The 6,291-nt window shown below is 44.0% G+C and overlaps 1 pseudogene; it reads right to left on the reverse strand.

Moving 5' to 3' along the window:
- Positions 1-3,031: 3,031 nt before the first annotated feature.
- LOC105547977 overlaps positions 3,032-6,291 on the reverse strand; it is a 46,850-nt pseudogene continuing 43,590 nt past the window's right edge.

Genomic DNA, 6,291 nt, shown 5'->3' on the forward strand with positions numbered 1-6,291 from the left:
GAAGCATTTGCTCTACAAAGTTATTTTTTAAATTATTTCACTATAATTGTTGATTTTTGTTTTTGTTTTTTGAGACAGGGTCTCTCTGTCACCCAGGCTGGAGTACAGTGGTGCAGTCATGGTTCACTTCTGTCTTGAACCTTTGAGCTCAAGGGATCCTCCTATCTTAGCCTCCCAAGTACCTGGGACTACAGGTCTGCACCACCACACCTGGCTAAGGTTTTTAGTTTTGTAGAGATGGGGTTTAACTATGTTGCCCAGGCTGGTCTCAACCTCCTGGGGTCAAGCAATCCCCCAGCCTCAGCCTCCCAAAGTGCTGGGATTATAGGCATGAGCCGCTGTGCCTGGCTGACAGTTTGATTTTCATATGCCATTGAAGTCATTTTACCTCATGGTTTCGAAATACTTTTTGGTCTTCTTAGCAGTTTAAAAATATTGTTTTGTTCCTTTTTTCTTCTGAGTTTGGAGCTTTCCTGTTACTAATTACATTTCTTTTTAGACAGGTGCATGCTACTACACCCAGCTAATTTTTGTATTGTTTTATTTTGTTTTGTTTTGGTAGAGCTAGGGTCTTGCTATGGTACCCAGGCTGGTCTTCAACTCCTAGGCTCAAGCAGTCCTCCTGCATCAGCCTCCCAAAGTGCTGGAATTACAGGCTGAGGCAGCACGCGAGCCCTAATTACTTTTATTAGGCCAAATTCCTTGTGTGGAATTCCTGTGCTTTGCACACAAATTGCCAGGTTGGCCCCAGAAAGGTGGATTCCGTTTTCCCCTTTCCGTGTCTACGTGGGTGACCAGTGTCCCGAATCCTACAGGAGCTCTTGTTGATCTTTGTCCTCTATTCTCTGAGATAAAGTCCACCATGGATTTCTGCTGCTTTTATTCATTGTCAGTCCACACACAGGGACAAAGTACTGTGCTCTCCTTAGAAAGCCATTTGCTAAGTGAGAACTCCGGGGAGGCCGGGCCTGAAGGAGCGCTTGCTGTCAGTCATTTCGATCAGGGACAGGGCAGAGTCCACTGTCATAGGTGGAGCTGCCCAGTCATTCCCCACCCCTAGGAAGTCTGGGCTGACTAAGGGGGTACTTAGAAGGGAACCCCTGGGGGTTGGAGGTCTCTTAGCTGCATATTTCCCTGTTATCAGTGTTGAAGTTAAATACAGAGATGAATCCTTGAAATTAAAATGTTTCATTTGGGGAAAGCAGTGTAATTTGTGGGTATCTGTAGCCTGGGTGGTTTAGGATGTCCAAAGAATGAAGAAAGACTGGAGGTTTTATAAAGAGAAGAAATATTACTACCGCTCTGTGAGGAAGCTCATTGGCGCTGGTGAGTTTGGGGAGCTGGCAAGCTCCGACTGGCTGGTCCTGCTGCAAGGGCAGAGGGTGAAGCGAGTGAGAGTTGTGTCAGCGGGTTGTTTAGTAGGCGTGAGGTAAACTGGGTTCAGGGGGCGGCAGCAGTTTCAGCAGCCGGGCTTACAGAGAATACCATTCTAGCAGAAATTCTACGTGCCCCGAGTGCTCCTTCCCCCAGCCTCTTGACCCTCGATTGCGTAGGACAAGAATGACCCAGTTTGTGTGATTAGCTTTACATTTTTCCCTTTTGATCAAGATGTTTCTCTGAAAGCATCGCTAACCAGCCATTCTGCAGCCGGGCTTATCTGTCCCTGGTGCTGCGACGGGCCTGTGCCAGCTGTCTCTGTCCCACATTGCAGGGAACATGGCGGGGGGGGGGGGGTCTATGTCAGCAACCTGGGCCACATTTGTGTAATCACAAGGCCAGAAGGAAAAAATGTCTCAAAGCAGTCTTTTTTTTTTTTTTTTTTTGAGACGTAGTTTTGCTCTTATAGTCCAGGCTGGAGTGCAATGGCACTATCTTGGCTCACTGCAACCTCTGCCTCCTGGTTTCAAGCAATTCTTCTGCCTCAGCCTCCTGAATAGCTGAGATTACAGGCATGCGCCACCACGCCCAGCTGATAATTTTTCTTTCTTTCTTTCTTTCTTTCTTTTTTTTTTTTTTTTGTAGAGACAGGGTTTCACCATGTCGGCCAGGCTGATCTCGAACTCCTGACCTTAGGTGATCTGCCCGCCTCGGCCTCCCACAGTGCTGGGATTACAGGCGTGAGCCACCACTCCTGGCCTCAAAGCAGTTTCATCTGGAGTCCAGTATTAAGTTTGATTTCATCTGCTTTATAGGCATTAGTCATTACCTGGAAGTGCTGAGCAAGTATTATCCTGTCAGGAGAGTTGGCTTCGTTGAGATTAGACAGGCAGTAAGAACAACATTTAAAAATTATAATGAAAAAATTGGCAACAATATAATAAACTTAGTTCCTAGAAATGGTTTTTGAACTAACAGCCCAAGCCTAAGGGCAGTAAATTAAACAAAAGGCCTGTGATGGCCACTCTGTAGTATTTCATACAGGATCGAATTAAACTAGCGGACGCCAGCTTTATAAAAGGGACCACCAGCACAATTTGAACAAAAAATTGTGTTAGGGAAAATGCCAAATGTGCCCACTAGGTGGACTAAAAGGATTGGTTTCTTTAGGTCAGGTTTTCTCAAGTTACCGATAGCAGTTACTTATTGTGAAATTTTAATTATAGCATTATCCTGCCAGGTGAAATAGTGGCATTGAGAGGGGGAGAGTCTCATTGCTATATGGAGCCTTGTAACAACATCCTAGGAAAACCCGTTTTCTAAGGTTTATTTTTCAACTTTTGTTTTTAAGTAGTGGAGTCTCATCATGTTGCCCAGGCTGACATTTAACTCCTCCGGCCTCAGCCTTCCAAGTAGCTGGGACTACAGGCACCATGCCTGCTGGAAAAGCTGTTTGTAGCAGGGAAAACACCAGCTTCTCCTCTTGGTTTGTGGTTTGGTTGTCTCTGATTACGGCGTCATGCAATTTGGTGAACTTTTGGTGTGGTTCATATATCAGGCGTAAGACTTGTTTTTTACTTCATTGATTTTGTTTTTTATTTTTCTATTTTAAATTATTTCATACTAGTTTATTTAGGGGTTCCATTTTCACTCCTTAATAGATTTTTCCGTATTTTTTATAAGCTTCTTTACTCATAAGTTCATCTAGTTCTTCTTTTTTTTTTTTTTTGAGACAGTTTTGCTCTTGTCGCCCAGGCTGGAGTGCAACGGTACGATCTTGGCTCACTGCAACCTCTGCCTCTCGGGTTCAAGTGATTCTCTTGCCTCAGCCTCCTGAGTAGCTGGGATTACAGGCGCCTGCCACCACGCCCAGCTAATTTTTGTATTTTAGTAGAGACAGGATTTTGCCACGTTGGCCAGGCTGGTCTCAAACTCCTAACCTCAGATGATCCACCTACCTCAGCCTCACAAAGTGCTGGGATTACAGGTGTCAGCCACCACACCTGGCCAAGTTCATCTAGTTCTGAAGAGTTACTCAGTGTCATCTTGATCGGCCAAACATCTTTATAACAACATTTTTTGATAAGTTCTGTATTTTCTGCGAGAGCTTCATTAATTTCAGTTACTTCTCCTCATAAAGGAGAATGGAGTTCACTAACAGCTTTCACACTTTCCAAAGCACCAAATTCATCCTGTTTGTTCAATTTTGTCCCAGCTTCAGGCAGACTACAGTAAAAACATCTCCCAGCGCTTCCTGTGCAAAATGCCTGATTCACACTGTTCCCATACCATTTCCTGTTGTTCTCCAATCATGCTTCCTTGTGAATTCATGCACTGAGAGCAGAGCAGGTTCCGTGTGCAAACCGTGCCCACCCCCAGCCACCAAGACCTCGGCCGGTGAGGCATGGCAGGTGCCAAGGCCCCGCTCAAGCTGCAGACCACAGCCCACACACACTGTGCCACCCAGTGCCATGTTTATAGGGAGGGGTGCAGAGGATCCCCATGCTGCGCTTTGGTCACTGTTTTTTTGTTTTTATTTTTCTAGAGACAGAGTCTCGCTCTGTTGCCAGGCTGGAGGTGCAGTGGGGCAATCCAAATTCACTGCAGGCTTGAAGTAGCTGGGACTATAGGCGTGTGCCACCACACCCAGCTAATTTATTTTTGTAGAGACAGGGGTCTCGCTATGTTGCCCAGGCTGGAGTGCAGTGACACAATCATAGCTCACTGCAGCCTCTAACTCCTGGGTTCAAGTGATTCTCCCACCTCAGCCTCCCAAGTAGCTGAGACTACAGGTATTAATATATGCCATAGCACCTGGCTAATTCATTTTATTTTATTATTTGCAGAGAAGGGGTCTCACTTTGTTGCCCAGACTGGTCTCAAACTCCTGGCTTCAAGCGATCCTCCCGCCTTGGACTTTGTTTTGTAATATCTGTTTAGTTTTAGCTTAGTGGACTTCAGGAACAGAGCACTTTTCATTTTGGTAATTTTATGGAAGAAAGTTGGATTGGAGGTACCTAGAAGAATTTAGGATTTAGTCGAGTCTAAAGTAGATAAGAACTCAAAAATAGTGCATAGAGTTAAAATCTAATAACAGGTGTATTATAGCTTTTTTTTTTTTAAGGAATATAACTCTTTTTTTACCTTGATCATATAGGAATTTCAGATGAAAAATCTCTTGAGGCTAGAAAGTCAAACCAAGTAAGACTTTAGATTTTACTCATAGTCCTAAGGTTCTTGGGCCTGCCAGAAAATGACAGTTTTTATTAACTTACTGTGAGGCTGAGAACCCTTGAAGTCAGATATTTTATGTGTATTTTAAAATATGACATTTTAGTCAGTCTTGGTAGTAAAACCAGTGTTTTTCATTGTATTTTGTTATAAAGACAGCATATTTTATTGGACTTATATAAATAACCATATTGTCATACGTATACTCACATATAGTTTTCACATTTTGGAGGAATCAAGTGAGGAGATAAAACACAAATTTTTTATTTTTGTTTATAAAAATTTATTTTATCAAATTGTAGTAAATTATAGATAGCTTAAAAGAGAAGATTTTCTTTTTTTTTTTTGAGATGGAGCCTCGCTCTGTCGCCCAGGCTGGAGTGCAGTGGTGCCATCTCGGCTCACTGCAAGCTCGGTCTCCCAGGTTCACGCCGTTCTCCTGCCTCAGCCTCCCGAGTAGCTGGGACTACAGGCACTGCCACCACGCCCGGCTAATTTTTTTTGTATTTTTAGTAGAGACAGGGTTTCACCGTGTTAGCCAGGATGGTCTCGGTCTCCTGACCTCATGATCTGCCCGTCTCGGCCTCCCAAAGTGCTGGGATTACAGGCGTGAGCCACCACGGCCAGCCATTCTTGTCCATGTATTCTGGTAAAGATATATACAGGTTCTGTTGTGCATGGAGCAAGTTGCTGGGTCACAGGGTTTGGGTAGGTTCCGCTTTAGTGGACACTTACAGACAGTTTTCCCAGGTGTTTGTAGAAAGTGCACTCCCACTAACAAAGCGTGATGCCTCTGGGTGCCATTCTGGCCAACACTTGATATTCTCGGTTGTTTCCATTTTAGCCAGTGGTGGGTGCATAATTGCATCAAATTTTGATTTTACGTGACATTTCCTTGATGACTGAGGAAGTCAAACACTTTTTCATATTCTTATTAGCCATTTGGAAGTGTACGTTTTTGACATTCCCATTTCAATCTTAAGAAGCCAGTTTTTCTACTGGGTCCCTGTCTTGGTATGATTGATTTGTAGGAGTGCTTTGTGTTTTCTGGACACTAGTATTTTTCAGATACACGTATTAAGGTATCTTCTGGAATTGTGCAACGTCCCTTTTTACTTTATTGCTGGTGTTAAATAAACAGAGAGGATGCCATTGGTTTGGACTGAGCTTCTGCACTAGGACCAACAGACCAAGCCAAAATGCAGCTACTCATGCAGGGAGTTTCACACCACTGAGCAGACACTAAGTTGTTTATCTGACCCTCTTTCAGGAGACAGAGAGAGGGAGGGAGGGAGGGGGGGGAGAGAGAGAGAGAGAGAGACCCCAAATTCCCAGATAGGCCAGTTTTAGCCGGGGTGATAAGGGAAGTCCACTGTGCTTTAACCATGACAAGGAAAGTAACTTCGAGATGACCAATCTGCTTTTTGGTCTCTGTCTCTGCTTTCTTCCACCCCTTCCTGCCAACCTCTCCTGCTCAGCTCATCCAAATGCTCCTTCTATTTCCTAAGAACGAGGGGTTGTCCAAGTCTAGAATTGCAGATAAAAACCTATTCAATCTTAACTGAATTTGTTGTATTTTGTCATTTGACATTAGTGACTTTGAGGAATACAGGTTTTCATTTTAGCTGTATTCTTTCTTTCCTTCCTTCCTTCCTTCCTTCCTTCCTTCCTTCCTTCCTTCCT

Source organism: Mandrillus leucophaeus, unplaced genomic scaffold, assembly GCF_000951045.1.
Source record: "Mandrillus leucophaeus isolate KB7577 unplaced genomic scaffold, Mleu.le_1.0 Scaffold4, whole genome shotgun sequence".
Taxonomy (NCBI): Eukaryota; Metazoa; Chordata; class Mammalia; order Primates; family Cercopithecidae; genus Mandrillus; species Mandrillus leucophaeus.